Raw genomic sequence first — 16,522 nt, 5'->3', positions numbered from 1 at the left:
CTACAATACAGGGAGAAAATCCCCTAATGGGTATCATATACCACAATATGCAAGAAATCTACACTGGAAAATGTTAACAAGTCACAACTTAACTTGGAACAAAATCATACCTTGAAATGATTTTTCCTAGAAACACCCCTCCTTTCCTTTAAACAACACTCATCATCATTAGCTCCAACATTGAAAGCAAATTTCCGGCAGACCATGTTGGCTAGAATATAGCTCAAGAAAATCAGATGCAAGCTTTGCCACAACCCTCATGATAAATGCCTGCTACACCAGAACCACCAAAATCCACTGATCCTACACATGCACATCCTGAAATGTCATGGGCGTGACACAATGCATTCACTGCTCTTAGAGAACTCTGTGGGTAAAACCAAACAACCACCATGTGCTACCTCATTAGGAAAGAACAGCGACACCCAGTTACCAGTTGGAAAATTATATTTCCAGAACAACTACTCTGTCTCTAACCTTGCAGTCCTTACACTGCAAGATCAATTATAATAGAATCATAGAATGGTTTGAGTTGGAAGGGACCTCAAAGATCATCTAGTTCCAGCCCCTCTGCCATGGGCAGGGACACCCTCCACTAGACCACGTTGCCCAAAGCCCCATCCAACCTGGCCTTGAACACTTCCAGGGAGGAGACATCCACGACCTCTCTGGGCAACCTGTTCCGGTGCCTCACCACCCTCACAGTAAAGAATTTCTTCCTAATATCTAATCTAAATCGACCCTCCTTCAGCTTAAACCCATTACCCCTTGTCCTGTCACTACACTCCCTGATAAACAGTCCCTCACCATCTTTCCTGTAGGCCCCTTCAGGTACTGGAGGGCCGCAATTAGATCTCCCCGGAGCCGCCTTTTCTCCAGGCTGAACAACCCCAACTCTCTCAGCCTGTCCTCATAGGAGAGGTGCTCCAGCCCTCTGATCAGCTTTGTGGCCCTCCTCTGGACTCTCACCAACAGCTCGAAGTCTCTCTTGTACGGGGGTCCCCAGAGCTGGACACAGTACTCCAGGTGGGGTCTCACAAGAGCGGAGTAGAGGGGCAGGATCACCTCCCTCGACCTGCTGGTCACACTGCTTTTGATGAAGCCTAGGACACGGTTGGCTTTCTGGGCTGCAAGCGCACACTGCCGGTATGATGGGCAAGAGAACTAAAATTTATAACTCTTTCAGATACCAGGTACCATATCAGATGGTTTCGAGAAAGAGCTTAGACTTTCCCCACATCTCAAGTCTTGCGGAACTTCGATGGATATTACCACTTCCTCTGATCATTTAGCTTCTGTCACCTCTTATATTCTTAGCAGGGTCAGGATCTCTCTCTGGTCTCAAATTAGCAAAAACTTTCCGCTCAAATGTCCAACTAAGTAAAACAGTTAAGTGCAATTCAGAGCAATTAACTACAATTACCTTCATATTCTCTCTGTGTTTTGGACCCAAAGAGTAGTTCGTCTACCTGAAAGTGAATCTGGTTTATCTACCTGAAAGTGAATCTGCTTTATCTAATATCTACTTTACCCAACTGTATCTGTTGGCCTAATAATAGTCTCTTCCTAAAAAATGTGGCTTTCTGGATTGTGCAAGGACTAATGACATAGGTAACAGTTCCTGTGAACAAAGTTCTGGCCCTATAATGTGACCTCTTGCCCCTTGAGAAGAAAGTAGCTCTTTGCTATTGTCTACAAAATATTTGTGTTGCAGGAGACTTGATCATGAATATAGTACCTGTTGTGATAAGACTGCATAACTGCTAGAATTTTTTAATCATATTGCTTTGAAGCAAAACAGGAAACATAGTGTTTACATAAAAGGCTGTGTTGAAAGTAGGTTTTCATTGCAAAGTCAATTCTCATTGTGAAGTCAAAAGTCACGAAAAATCTGAAAATGTCAAAGAGCAGCAAACCTGCAAGTCAAACATTCGAATAAAAGTCTTTTTTTTTTTTTAATTTTAGTTTCTTCTCCTTCAAAATAGGGAGAATCACTAAAAGGTCTCCCAACCTACACTTCCAATGAGGCAGCATTTATTAACTCAAGAGACATTATGCAGCTGAAATATTCAATTTTAGTAAGGCAGTAAATGCATCTATCCCACTGCATCGTATTTTAAACAGGAATTGTTAAACAAGTGCTATAGTCTTAACCAGTGAGATTTTATTCTGTGGAGAGATGTTCATAACTAACTTCTCTGCTATAACTACTGGTTGGAATATTGTTGGCAAAATTATTTCATCAGCAAAAGGTTGTTTTGGACCTGGCACAAATGTTTAACTGAGATGTATCAGTTTTGAGCATGTTTTGGACAGCAAGATTTCCAAGGAACAGAACAGACTTTTTCGGGGATATAAAGAGAATCCTGTACTGCAACTCTCATTGACTGAGTGTGAATAGGGACATTTTGATGCAAGTAGTGAAAATAAAGAGAGGTGTTGTCCATGTATGTAAGGAGGAAATGAAATTCTAACAGGCTCCAAAATTATCATGAAATGGACTTACCAGTTTTTTCACTTCTCCACATGCTATGCAGTGATTAATGTAAGTAAATGTGTAAATGTAAAAAGAAAGGTGGCAAAATATGGCCAATAGCACAGAATGCTTTTATTTAAAATGGTAGTCTAGAAAAGGCTGAGAAACAGCACTTGATATACCAGGAAATAATTGCTATATTTGAAAACAGTGGAAAAATGCATTAAAATGTCATTTAAATTTTCTAGTGAATTGCTATTCTGCTTTATTCTAGTCTAGTGGGTATGACAAAGGTCAAAACAATGAAGCTGATTTTGAAATCTCAGCAGAAATAATTAGTATATTAAAGTCTTTTATGATTATGTAAAAACTCTTAAATTAAGGTCATAGAAATAGCTTTTTTCCCTGGTTCAAGAAAAAATTACTTGAAATAAAATTGTAGGAATGTTCTTACATTGTTTTAGAACTGAAGTCAGCAACAGGGTGTTGTGAGAAAATACTGGGCAATAAATAAGAGAACAGTTCGTGTCTGTCTACATTTGGTAAAACCGAAAAAAACTCACTTTGCTTGTCAAAGTTAGGCAGTAGTTAGAGTCCTCAGAGCCTGTTAAAAAGCTCAAAGAAATTGGCGAATATATTTTTCAGGACTTTAGTAAGTTTTTGGATCAGGTTTCTCCAGTCAGGAGGCTCAAAGTCCCCTTATATGAATTTGCACAATTTATTTCTGCATTTTACAGGCTTCACACACTGAGATTACATCACCTCAAGGTCTCTTTTGCAGAAGAGGGACTTTCTGGATATTTAATCCAGATGTGCTGAAACATTTCTGAATAGAAAAGATTCCTTTAGCACCACTTGACTGTCATAGCACATCTCTTCATTGTGCCCAAGTTTTGAGTATCTTCAGCTAGACAAGGTCCACGACTGTGTGACAGGTGACGTGCAGAGCTGTGAGACTCCTCTGATGCCTCATGAGATGGAGCCAAAAGACAGATGGGAGTCCATCCCAGTGATTACCATCCATCCCAGGAACACAGGCAGTGAAGCACTTTGGTCAGAAGAGTTTGATATTGGGTAAAGTCACTCCGGTCAAACTATAAATTCAAAGTGTTTTGATTTTATTTTTCCAAATAAAACAAAACACCGTACAATATAATAAATTGATTAAATCAAAACATTGCAGAAATAGCATTTTTCATTAAATGGTGTTGTCAGAATTAGTTGAACATTTTTTACCTAGTTTCACTGAGCAGCTTTTCCTTCTCCATGACTATGATGAAATACATGCAGCCCTAAGTTTTTATTAAGACAATTTGCCTAAAATTTAAGATTCCAATTTACAATGCAGTTTGGAGCTGTATACCTTTACCTGCTTGTGGTCATATTCCGAGCTGCTACTACACATCTACTGCTTTCAGCACTGCCTAGAAATCGTGGAATTGCTCTGATGCCAAGGACAAACCTGTTGCTGCTATTACTAATCAGATTTAGTTAAGATACATATAATTGGAAACAAATCATTTGTTGATCGTATGTGTGCCAAAGGACAGTTTTCTCACACAGGAGGCTAAGAGCAGTACTGAGTCAGATGGGGATCCATCTAGCTCATATTCGCCTGTGTGGGTGGCAGCTGCTGCAGAATAGCAGTAGCCATGTCCAGCTGTGGAAAGCAGTGTGGCTAGCCCAAGCCCTGCTCTTTAGAAACCAGACTGCAGTTCCCTGGGGTCTGTCCTTCACAGGAACGGCTTTGTTAATCAAATGGAGTCTGGAGCTCCAGCCACCATGCTCTAATTTCTGGGTCTGAGACTCTCAAACTGGCTGGAAAAGTGGTTCAGGCCAAAAAAAAACCCCAAACCCAGGATCATGCGCTAGCACCTGCAGTTCACCATCGACAGTGACAGGGAGTAGAACAGTTGCATGCTCATTCAATATCCAGGCTCTCTTGCTGCCCAAGAAACCAATAGCCACAAAATCAATAGTGAGTAAACCCAACTAAGACAAGAGAATAATGTTCTGATTTCGGAAGTAGCAGTGGCCAATAGTCCATGCCCAGGAAAAAAATAAAAGAACCGGGCAAGCATGTAATTAGACTTCCCAATACACTCCAGCAGCTTGTGGCTCAGAGCTGTCCTAAGCCAGCAGTGGTATTTTTTGTGTTTAAGACTGTGCCTGAAGATGCCTGAGGATTCTGATGGTGTGTGTACATGTGATGGAGCCTCAGTGGGAGCTGTCTTGGATGGGGCATGGACAAGTGGATGTGACACAAAAAGAAAAGACACAACACAGCAGTGATTACAACAGAGAGTATGAGTCAGAAGCTGTCAGATGTACCCAGCAGTGCTTGTGGCTCTCAAGAGAGGACAGAGAGTACCAGATGATGTAGTAAAGATCCCTTAGAGATGAAACTGAACAGGGAAGACCTGGAAATTTTAAGTAGCGGATGAAGACCCATGGGAACAGAGCAAGACTGAAACACTGGAGGTCAACACAATAGAGAAGTTTCTTCTTAAAAAGCAACATCCCTAAATATGACTGCCATTGTTAGTACTAAGTCCAAAATGATATTTGAAAGGAAGTTGAGTGAGATAAATTAACTGTCCACTTGATGTAGACAAATCTTTATCTTACAAAGGGGACATGGCATTCCCAGGGCATATGGGAGGAGGAAAGAGGATCTCCTCTTGGAAGAGAAAAGACTGTGCCTCTACTCTTCCCATTTAAGTTTTGACAGTGCTCTCATCTAATCCCATCAAATTCACAAACTACTTGTTCTCATTCATCTCACTGGCACCAGTCATGTCAGTAGGTGCTCTCAGACCACTGGGCTGGGCTTGGCACAGAACAGCCCTTGGGGAGGAGAGGCTGGTCTCTCCCACAGGCACACAGTTTTATCATGGATTAAAGCACTCCACAGGATGTGGGAGACTTGCCTTCACATTCCTCTTTGTCCAGTGGCATTCAAGCCCACACATATTCCAGGATCCCCAAGAAGAAATCCCAACCACATATCTGTGTGCTGGCTGAAGGATGGGCTCTCCCAGTTTGCATGACAGTTTTAAGGATCTGGAAGAGGAAAGGAACAGGGAGAAAGAGAATGTGTGTGTGTGTGTATGGGTGTGTTGCGGTAAAAAGCACAATTTGTCTTAGAGATAATATCTATCTGGAACATCTGTCTTCATCTCTCACTTCCTCTTTTCTACACATATTTTAGTGGTTAAAGCATGGGACAAGAGCATCTGGATTCAATTCTGCCTCCATGAAGGAAGGCACAGCAGGATGTCCCACTTCCCTGGAAAGGAGTACAACCATCTGCTCTTCTGATGTGGGACCAAAGTCATTTGCATAAGCCCACCTGTGAGAGCCGTTCCACATTTCTTGGAATAATTAGAAGGAAAGCAAATTGGGGTTTTCCAACTTAGGAGGATGCTCATTGCAAAAAGGAGACAGCAAGATTTGGAGAAGGGTTTAATGCAAATTATGATGTGATGTTGAATGTATATCCTGGAAGGAGGGATGTAGCACTGAGGTGTCTCTCGTTGTAGATACCTGCCCTAATTATCAGCCCTCCTCTCTCTCTTTTTCTGCTTTTCCCCAGCAACACAAGGGAACTTGCTGCTCAGCACTGGTACCTGAGAGTTTCATTCCAAGTACCTGCTATGGAGAACATAGACTACAGACCCAGTTCAGGATAGCTTTGGCAAGGATCACATGAAGTTTGTTGTCACTGCGCTCAACATGACAGCCACAATGCACTGTGGATGATCAAAGCCTCCGTCGTCGCCGGAATAACCAGCCGAAATACATATCCATTATTTTTTTCTTCCTTTATCACCTCATTTGATCCTGCAGCCAGTGCCACTTAATAGTGGAAATAGTTCAAGTAAAGATCATGGTAAAAGCTGCCCAGGAGCATTACAAAGCAGAGGCAGGGTTTACAGAATGAGACCACCTAACACTGTGGCATAGTCAATAGCAAAGAAAGGCACTTGTATTTACCTTTTATTTGTAATCAGTAGTGCTAAAACTTCTATAATCTCTTCAAAAATTGCACCAAGAGTGCACAGAATCAGCAATGGTTTCAGGTACACTGGAAGCAGAAACCAGCTCCATCATCATCATTTAGCCTGGGGCCTGAAGAAATAGAATAGTTCTTCATGAATAACCACTTGCAAATGATTACACCCTATTCTGCCTCATCATACAAAAGCACAATAAAAGAATGAACAGAAACAGGGAACACTGCTGTTTATTCTGGCACACTTTTGAAGATCTAGATCCTAATTACATATCATAAAATACTTTGGTGCCTCATATAAAGGCAAAGTGTGAAAATAATACTTTGCTAGTTGAGAACTTCCTAGTAATTAAAGTTTGAAATGTTTGCATTTGCTTTATTTACTCAAAGGCAATTATCACCAAGCTGGTGAAGTGGGGTGAGACTCTAAATACAATGCTCTTGTTCCAGTCCTGTTTCCACAGGGTGGCAGGGTTAAGGCCCCAGTGAGATCTCACAATCTGTCCCAATATGGTACCCACATTCAAGAAAGACAATTTCAAACTGGAAGCAGAACAGAGAAATGCTACCAGAATATCAGAGGAGTGGAGAGCTTTTGAAGTCAAGGCTGAAGGGGTATAATTGCTAGCTATAAATACATTAGGGATACAAGAGAGGAAAAAGAGCTTATTTAAACTAACGGTCTACAGATAAACAAATTAATATAAACTGGCAAGGAATATATTTAAGTGGGAAATCAGAAGGCGGCTTTCATAGAATCATAGAATCATTTAGGTTGGAAAAGACCTTTGAGATCATTGAGTCCAAACATTAACCTAGTACTGCCAAGTCCACCACTAAACCATGTCCCTAAGCACCACATCTATGCATTTTTTAAATACCTCCAGAGATGGTAAGTCAACCACTTCCCTCGGCAGTCTGTTCCAGTGCTTGATAACACTCTTGGTGAAGAAATTTTTCCTAATATCCAATCTAAACCTCTTCTGGCACAACTTGAGGCCACAACTTATCACCTGGGAAAAAGAGACCGACCCCCACATCACTACAACCTCCTTTCAGGTAGCTGTAGAGAGCGATAAGGTCTCCCCTCAGCCTCCTTTCCTCCAGGCTCAACAACCCCAGTTCCTCCAGCCGCTCCTGATAACACTTGTGCTCTAGATCCTTCACCAGCTTTGTTGCTCTTTTTTTTATCCATTTAAGGAGTGATGTTCTGGAATAACCTACCAGTTAGAGCAGAAGGGGCAGGGAACCTGTCTAGAAACCTCACTAGATAGACTTTATCTGTGAGAGGGATTATTTAAGTGTAAGTCTTGCAATATCAGAGGTCTATCTCAGAAGTCTTTTCCAACCCTTCTTCTGCATTGACTTCTGCTTACAGATGTTGAGCACTTTCTAATACTAAGGGAAAGATGCTGCTCTGCCTATGCAAGGTGCATGTACCTTGAAGCACAGTGGAATTATGCAGTTTCTAGCTAAGGGGAGCATAATATGTGGATCTATACAATAAGGCTGTGTTTCATGCTATTTTAATTAATAATTTATTTAATTATATTATATTTAATTATATTTAATTAATAAATAATTAATTAAGTTTAATAGGAAAGAGTTTGTATTAGACAAAGGCTTAACATCTAGGCATTGTTATCAACATGAATGGAGAGGTTTAGGGGCTGAAACTGTAATACGAGACTGCAACTGTAAGCTCTATGCAGCTTTCTCCCTCAGAGACCAGTCCCTGCTTTGCCTGTAATTGGCACAGAACTGGATCCCACAAAGAAAAGGGGTTTACTCTTGCAGTAAAACAGACACCACTGGGGGAAAGACCTCCAGGTTTATCATTTTGCAAATTGGGACGTGAATCTGGAAAGGAGCACAAAGACAATTCTGCTCCATGCAAATGCTCTGGCATTGGAGCCAACATGCACTGCAAGTCCTTGGACTGTATATGCAGGTGATGGTTTTATCTCCCTCTTTTACAAAGCAATGTTTCCCTGGCAAAAAGTCAACAGCTTAGCCAGCTTAGCACTTTTACTTATTTTTGCTCTCCAGACATCTTTTAATGAAAAAAAGATACAAACCCACCACTTGGTCCAAATTTCATTTCTAGTTATAAGACTCACCATTAATTAAATGGCAGGTTTTCAATCCCATCACCGCACTGACAGTAGAGTTCAAGAAGTTCACGAACTGGTTGCCCACAGTTATCTTGAACATGAACTCACTGTTTAGTCAATGGCTTAGAAAAACAAGGTTGGACAGCTGGTCTCTGTGCTAGTTACCACAGTCTCAGGGCAGGGACAGAGGAAATTTAGAGAATATTTCCAAATACAGTCTGCCAGATTATTCAAATCTACAATACATCCGCATAGGCGTTTGGTATTATTTCCTCTAGAATTTAACGTACACTGTAATATGCTCCCTGTTTTATGAAGTGTGAAGGCTGACATCTGAAATTAGCGCTATTTCATTGCCCGCTATCCAGTTGCTACATCTGGCTGTGTCATGTAGTCTGGGGAAATGCCCTACCACAAGGACTTGAGCCACAGAGGATGGTGAGACAGATGAAGCTAGATAATCTTTTTTATGTCCATGAGGGTCGGTCTTTCAACACCAAGAAGAACTAAGACAAATAAACAGAAATGGGACACGCTGTAATTAATGGCTCCAGAACACAATAAATCCAAACAGCTTCTTATTTTCAAACTGTGGCTCGCTTCAGACTAATATGAAAGTTTAGAGGGCAAAAAAGGTAACCTAGTCATTTCTTTCCTCTCAACTATTGAATTGGATCTTTCTGAGGGAACCACTTTCAAACTAAATATGCAGAGCACTCCCCACACCTAAGGTCACTGTATGTATGTATGCATGTCTGTGCCAGGATGTCATTTGAGAGGCTTCTTCCTCTCCCAGTGTTTCCTCATCCTAAGAAAACATCATGTCCTCACGCTATAACTGTGTAAGAACATTTCAAAAACGTTGCCACGTGGACTTAGATATCCAATACAATTTAATCCTGCTCAGGTTATTTTTTGTATTCTCTGGCGATCCAAACTGATTTTCATTTTAAAGTCCTTAAACATAGCCTTGAGGAAGAGATGAAACAAATGGCTGCAAAGATTATTTTCAGCACAGATTACCAGATTCACACACGTCACCGCAGCTCTGTAATATGAAAAGATTTGCCTTATAAGAAACTAAAGATTAATTGAATGGGTTGATAAACATGATTGATTAGTGTTATCCCCAGGCCCCAAGCACATGCACGCGCATACATACATATGAAAATTGTAGTCTGGACTCAGCAATCACTTTCATCTTCCGGATGAGATGATTCTGAATCTTACTTTATTGCATGCTGGTCACTTTTAAGTTTGTTGAGTACAATGGGCCTGATTCAAAACATGCTAAAGTTGATGAAATATTTCCATTTAGAGTCAGAGGCTGCCTCTTTCTCTTTTACATCCCACCTCCGGCACCCCAAGGCATTGTGTCTCCTCCTGCTCTTAGGCTTTGGCACCGGAAAAAGAAGGGAGGAAAAGTGAGGAAGGGCAAGGAGGGACAAAGTGAAATTCCTGGGGAAGGCTGCGTCGCTTGTGCAAGCTTCGTGTTCTGATGTCTGTTCAGATCAAGCGTGCGACTCTGTGCACTCTGCCAAATATATACTGCATGATTTGAAGAAAAGCTTCTGGTTTTCACTCCTTGAGGCTGGCTTTTTGGTACCATGTTCTTAACAACTGATTTTGAAGTAGTTTATCTCATTTTATTATGAAAGTTCAGGCAATACCTCTCTGTGAGATGTGTTAAATCCCCCCCATGCTTTTTTTTTTTTTTTTCCTTTATTTTGAAGTGCTTCACTCGTGGATTGTCAGTGTGCCAGCCCTTGTTGCAAATAGCATGCTGTCCTTCTGTGCCCTGGGCCTCCTGGTTGGTCTGGGAAATGCAGTGTGCTAGGAGTTTCTGGCCTCCTTTGGGGTTAGGTATGATGGTCTCCGTTGTGCGTAAGCAAGTGGTTTCAATCCTTAATTGCAATGGGGAAGTGGTCAGACAACATACAGTCCTGGCAGGATAATGGCAAAACGTCTTGGAGTAAAACCAGAAAATAACAAATATGTTACATATGAAGCGAATATGTATTTCTAACATAACCTGGAAAATGTGTAACATATAGGAAAGCAAAATACAGATGTTTTTGGGTTTTTTTTTGATGGTGCTTATTTGAAACTGGAGCATTATCTCATGCTATTCCCTTATTTCTCTTTACAGAAATTAAAGAAGTGGTCTAAACATTTTCTTCTTACATCACACTTACACAAATCCAAGCACTTATTATGAAGAAATGGATGTGGGTTTTGACTGTAATTATGAATTCAAAGTGAGCTGTCAATCATCAGCAGTGAAGCACCAAGTTACAGGATTTTGCCTTATTTTTATCTAGGAGAGAGAATTGCTTCATCACAGCAGAGCACTAATACCTTGGACTAGACAGCTCACCTCTTCTGAAGAGACAGGAAATCTTTCACAATATCATTTTGGTAACTCACTACATCCTTCTGAGATATGTTTTACTTTACTCACTTTACAAAGGATTAAACAGAGACATGGAAAACTTAGCAGCTCTAAGTCTCTCTCTAATTCAACATGACAGCTGAGAATTACTTCCAGGAATTGTGTTTCCAGTGCTTTCCTACAATCATTTTAGTGATTCTCTTGAAAATGTACTGACCGGGATAAAATCCAGCTCACGCTCTCAATCTTGTTTGTGAAGCTGATTATCTGAATAAACACCAGTCATCATGCACATCCCTGAAGGAGAAGCCAAACCAAACCAAACCAAACAACAAATAAGCAACAAACTCTCATCTGAGATTTTCAAAGTAGGCTACTTGGTCTCACAGCTCTCACTGCTACTTTCAGCAAGGCTGCCCATCGCTTACATTCAGGTACTTCTGTGCCTGAACTTTTTTTTAAACATGTCGATTCATTGTCCTTCCTGCTGACCTCACTTTGTATCCATGATCACTTCACACTACAGACATGAAGGTGCCAGGATATTATGTGTATAACGTAATACAGCTAATAACAATGCTAAAGATGTTGATGCCCATTTCTCAGGGGGTGTTCCTCTCTCCCCCATGAATCTCCAAGTATGCTTCTAAACGCATCAGTATCATTGTACTCATCTAACAGACAGGGAAATTGAGGCATAGTCACTTGGGGGTGGTCTCGAGACCAGTTCAACTCTATCAAGAAGCTGGGAACTGGAATGAAAAGAAGTTTCCACTGCCAAATCCCATAGACATCCCATTTGGCAGTGCTGTCTGCTCTCAACCCATGTAAATGTTTGAGAGCCGAGCCAATGCTACCTCAATACAATGCGTCAAGAATATGTATACAAATATTAATACAGCATCAAGACAATAATTCACCCTCTGAAGCAATACACAGCAGCTTTGTCCTCATCCCACTCCTCTCACACCTGCTTTTCTGCCCTTTACAAAGTGCAACTCATAAACACACATGAAAAATTGTAGGTCCATGAGCAGCACTGCTGGGTTTAGATCATAGGCTTTCCTGGCAAGGTAATAAATCCTCTGACTTGTTCAGGAAAGGTCCAAGCCTATGTCTGATTTTATGTGATAAATGCACAAATAATAGTAACTCCTACTTGGACCCAGTCCAAAATAAAATATCACTTAGAAGATTATCCTTTAAGACTCTTTTTGACAGTAGAAATTATTCCTTTATTGTCTTATAATATATGCGCAGAAAAAGGCACAAGGGTTGTAGATTAATTCAGCAAGAAATGCATTAGCTTACGTCACCTGAGAAGTAGTGACAATAATTCTTACAGAGCTGGTCGAGGTCTCCTCCTAAATCATTTCTGTCTTCAGAAATAAGGGAGTTGGCACCTGATGCCAGTGGGACTGCAGACTCATCTTGCTCTACCAGAAGGGGTGCATGTATGCCTCCAGCTTCTCCAGGACATGTTTTACTCCAAATCCACCTTAATTCTAGGGGACATGTGTAGACCTTTGTAGCTTGAAAAATATTTATGGCACCTTGTGTCACTACCTGTTGCCTGTTTAACTATGACAACATCAACAGCACATTCTGATATATCCAGCATTGTTTCCAGCCAAAACCTGAAAAGGAGCTTTCCTTAGTCAATCTGGTGCTGGGTAAAAAATTCTTCCACACTTCCCACAAGGCAACACCCCTAAGAAATTATAAAACCTGGCACATGTGGAAACTGCTACTCCAGGGCTGGTTTGGATCTATTACCCCATTTATATATGCACCTAAAGTTTATAATTCACCTGAAGCATACTAGCTTGTTTGCAGCTCAGTCACCACCACGTGGGGAGAGAGGAAATACCCATTTAAAAGTCGTTAGGCTCTACCTGGCAGTCCAAATGCCTTTGCTAATGTTGAAGAGCTTGTACGCGGAGGCTCCGCTCAGCCTGGCCAGAGAATGGCAATTGGATGGAGAATTGAATTGAAACTGCAGCTGCTGTTTCATCTACATTCTATGAGAAAAAAAAAAAAAAAAAAGAGGAAAGGAAAGGAGAGGTTATATTAGTTTAGAGTTATATTTCTGAATTAAAAATACAACATTTTTATGAAAATGAGGATTCTTCTAGAAAGAAAACATATCTATAGTGGGGGTAAAAAAGAGCAGTTCTACTGATGACACTGTTTCAGTTGTTTATAATCAGAGTCCTTTTTTCTCTTTTCACTTAGGATTGACCAAGAACTGCACATAAAAATATCTTGGGGAAATGTCACTGTCATTTTTCAATATATTAGAATGGTTTCAGATGGCTAGAGAAAACTGCTAGGACATTTTCCACCCAAGATGACATTCAGAGCTCTGAAGCATAAGTGAAAACAGCAAATTGGTTTGTGCAGTTTCCATTTGCTCTTTCGCTTGCTTGCAATACACCATTTTCAGTATTAGACCTCAATATCTGGGGAGTTAGTTATCACAAAACAAGTGTAGCTCTCCATTCTGATAAGAGTTTCCCAAAGGTCGAGTGTTGTTCATTCTAAATCTGTGTTAAAATTTAAGTTTCAGGTATGGTTTTTAGAGGTTGCATTTTATGGTCTGTATGGGTGTCACTATTGGTTGAATTTTTTTTTTAGGGAAGAGGTGAATTAAGCCTAAAATTAACCTGAAAGTAGTTCTGCAAGGTATAGTCAACATATAAAAAAAACCAAACAAGAAAGAGAGGGCAATCCATATTCTCTAATACAATTTTAATCACCGGGGTGCAGATAATTCGTAGTCCCCAGCAGACATTTCAGAACTCTTCAAGCCAGCCAAGTTTCAAAGCTAAAAAGGAAAACACTTTTGTTGCAGGATTTGCCTTCTGAAATTTCCAGTGTCATATGTATAGCTAGTTTCTGGTGTCAAATGAATGTCTGCTCTCCGTCCTTTTATTAGTCTTGAAGATAATATTGGTACAGCTAAAGGTCCAATTCAGTGTCAATTAAAAAAAAAAAAAAAGTCAATAAATCTGGCCAAGAATACATAGGGTTAGACACCAAATGCCTGCTTTTAAAAATCTTTCTTTTTCCATGTTAAAACTAATGGCATTTATAATAGAAATGAACTGAAGCTTTTTTACTAGTATCGAATATCCATCTGCTAATATGAGGAAATATTACTTAAATTTGAGGAAAAATTACTTTCCCAAAACAAAAGTGGTAACCAAATTCAAAATGCTGAAAGAAAAGCCTGAAGGAACCACTCAAGAGGCAGACTTTGGCCTCTTTGGGGACCTGCTTGGTAGAGTACCATGGCATAAAAACCTGGAGGGAAGGGGGGCCAAGACAGCAGATTAATATTCAAGGATCACCTTCTCCAAGCTCAGGAGCGATGCATCTCAACAAAGAGGAAGTCAGGCAAAAACACCAGGAGGCCTCCATGCATGAACAAGGAGCTCCTGGGCAAAGTCAAACACAAAAAGGAAGCCTACAGAGGGTGGAAGCAAGGACGGGTAGCCTGGGAGGAATACAGAGAAACTTTCCGAGCAGCCAGGGATCAGGTTAGGAAAGGTAAAGCCCTGATAGAATTAAATCTGGCCACGGATGTCAAAGGCAACAAGAAAAGCTTCTATAGGTATGTCAGTGGTAAAAGGAAGATGAGGGAAAATGTGGGTCCACTCCAAAATGATACAGGAGACCTGGTTACCCGGGGTATGGAGAAGGCTAAGGTACTCAATGACGTCTTTGCCTCATTCTTCACTGGCAAGTGCTCTAGCCACACTGCTCAAGTCGCAGAAGGCAGAGGAGGGGACTGGGACAATGAAGACCCACCCACAGTAGGAGAAGATCAGGTTCAAGACCATCTAAGGAACCTGAAGGTGCAAAAGTCCATGGGACCTGATGAGATGCATCCACAAGTCCTGAGGGAACTGGCAGATGAAGTTGCTAAGCCACTCTCCATCGTATTTGAGAAGTCATGGTAGCCCAGTGAAGTTCCCACTGACAGCGGGATTGAGTGCACTCTCAGCAAGTTTGCCAACAACACCAAGCTGTGTGGTGCAGTCAGCACGCTGGAGGGAAGAGATGCCGTCCAGAGGGACCTTGACAGGCTGGAGAGGTGGGCCCGTGCAAACCTCATGAAAGTCAAGTGCAAGGTCCTGCAGATGGGTCAGGGCAATCCCAAGCACAACTACAGACTGAGTGGAAAATGCATTGAGAGCAGCCCTGAGGAGAAGGACTTGGGGGTGTTGGTGGATGAGAAGCTCAAGATGAGCCAGCAATGTACACTTGCAGCCCAGAAAGCCAACCGTGTCCTGGGCTGCATCAAAAGCAGTGTGACCAGCAGGTCAAGGGAGGTGATCCTGCCCCTCTACTCCGCTCTTGTGAGACCCCACCTGGAGTACTGCGTCCAGCTCTGGGGCCCCCAACATAAGAAGAGTATGGACATGGAGCACGTCTCCTATGAAGACGGGCTGAGACAGTTGGGGTTGTTCAACTTGGAGAAGAGAAGGCTCTGGGGAGACCTTAGAGCAGCCTTCCACTTCCTAAAGGGGGCCTACAGGAAAGCCAGAGAGAGACTGTTTACAAGGGCATGGAGTGATAGGTTTTAAGCTGAAGGAGGGTAGATTTAGATTAGATATAAGGAAGAAATTCTTTACTGTTAGGGTGGTGAGGCACCGGAACAGGCTGCCCAGAGAAGCTGTGGCTGCCCCCTCCCTGGAAGTGTTCAAGGACAGGTTGGATGGGGCTTTGGGGAACCTGGTCTAGTGGAGGGTGTCCCTGCCCATGGCAGGGGGTTTGGAACTAGAAGATCTTTGAGGTCCCTTCCAACCCAAGCCATTATATGATTCTATGATTCTATGAAAATACAGACATGAGCATCATGTTTTATTGTTTTAGTCCTTTGCAACTCAATTTCCTGTTCTGTAATCAATTGCTTAACCTCTTACTAGATTAACTTTATTTTTGTTCTTAATCTTGTCCAGTAAAAGCAAAAGCAATGTGACAGATGCAGGTTAGTCTGTTCCTGCAGTAACAGGTAATCTACTTACAGGGTAAAGTTGCATAGTATCGATGAGCCTATAACCCAGCATGTCTTGCAATACACCTGCAGGAGTCAGTTTAAAGATAGCTGAGAGCAGGGAGGAATTGTGTGGAGGAAAGCCCCCATTTTCCAAGCACAAGCCAGAGGGCAAAGAGGGGGTGGCAGGAAGATGCCATACTAAAATGCTCATACATACCTTTTCTTCTAGATCACACCTTGCACTTGCTGGTTTATCAGGCAGCAAGGAGAAATCCGCTTTTGTCTACAGTAGACCATGCAAGCACAAAGATCCAAGGAGACGTGAAGTCTAGGCTGCAATTTTCTGGCTCTCATTGTGAAGTCAATGCCAAGTTAGGCACCTGCAGTAGAAGTCTGTGCATCATTAACACCTTGAATAGGAGGTTATAGTTTGCCTTTCTTGGGTAACGGGTAGCCTAAATCATATCTCATTCTCTTGAACTAATAAACTACAGTAGTTGCAACACTGAAGTAAAGCAGC

This window comes from Balearica regulorum, chromosome 1 (genome assembly GCF_011004875.1).
Source record: "Balearica regulorum gibbericeps isolate bBalReg1 chromosome 1, bBalReg1.pri, whole genome shotgun sequence".
Classification (NCBI taxonomy): domain Eukaryota; kingdom Metazoa; phylum Chordata; class Aves; order Gruiformes; family Gruidae; genus Balearica; species Balearica regulorum.
The sequence above is the reverse complement of the archived record's forward strand: the minus strand, read 5'-3'. Positions refer to the sequence as shown.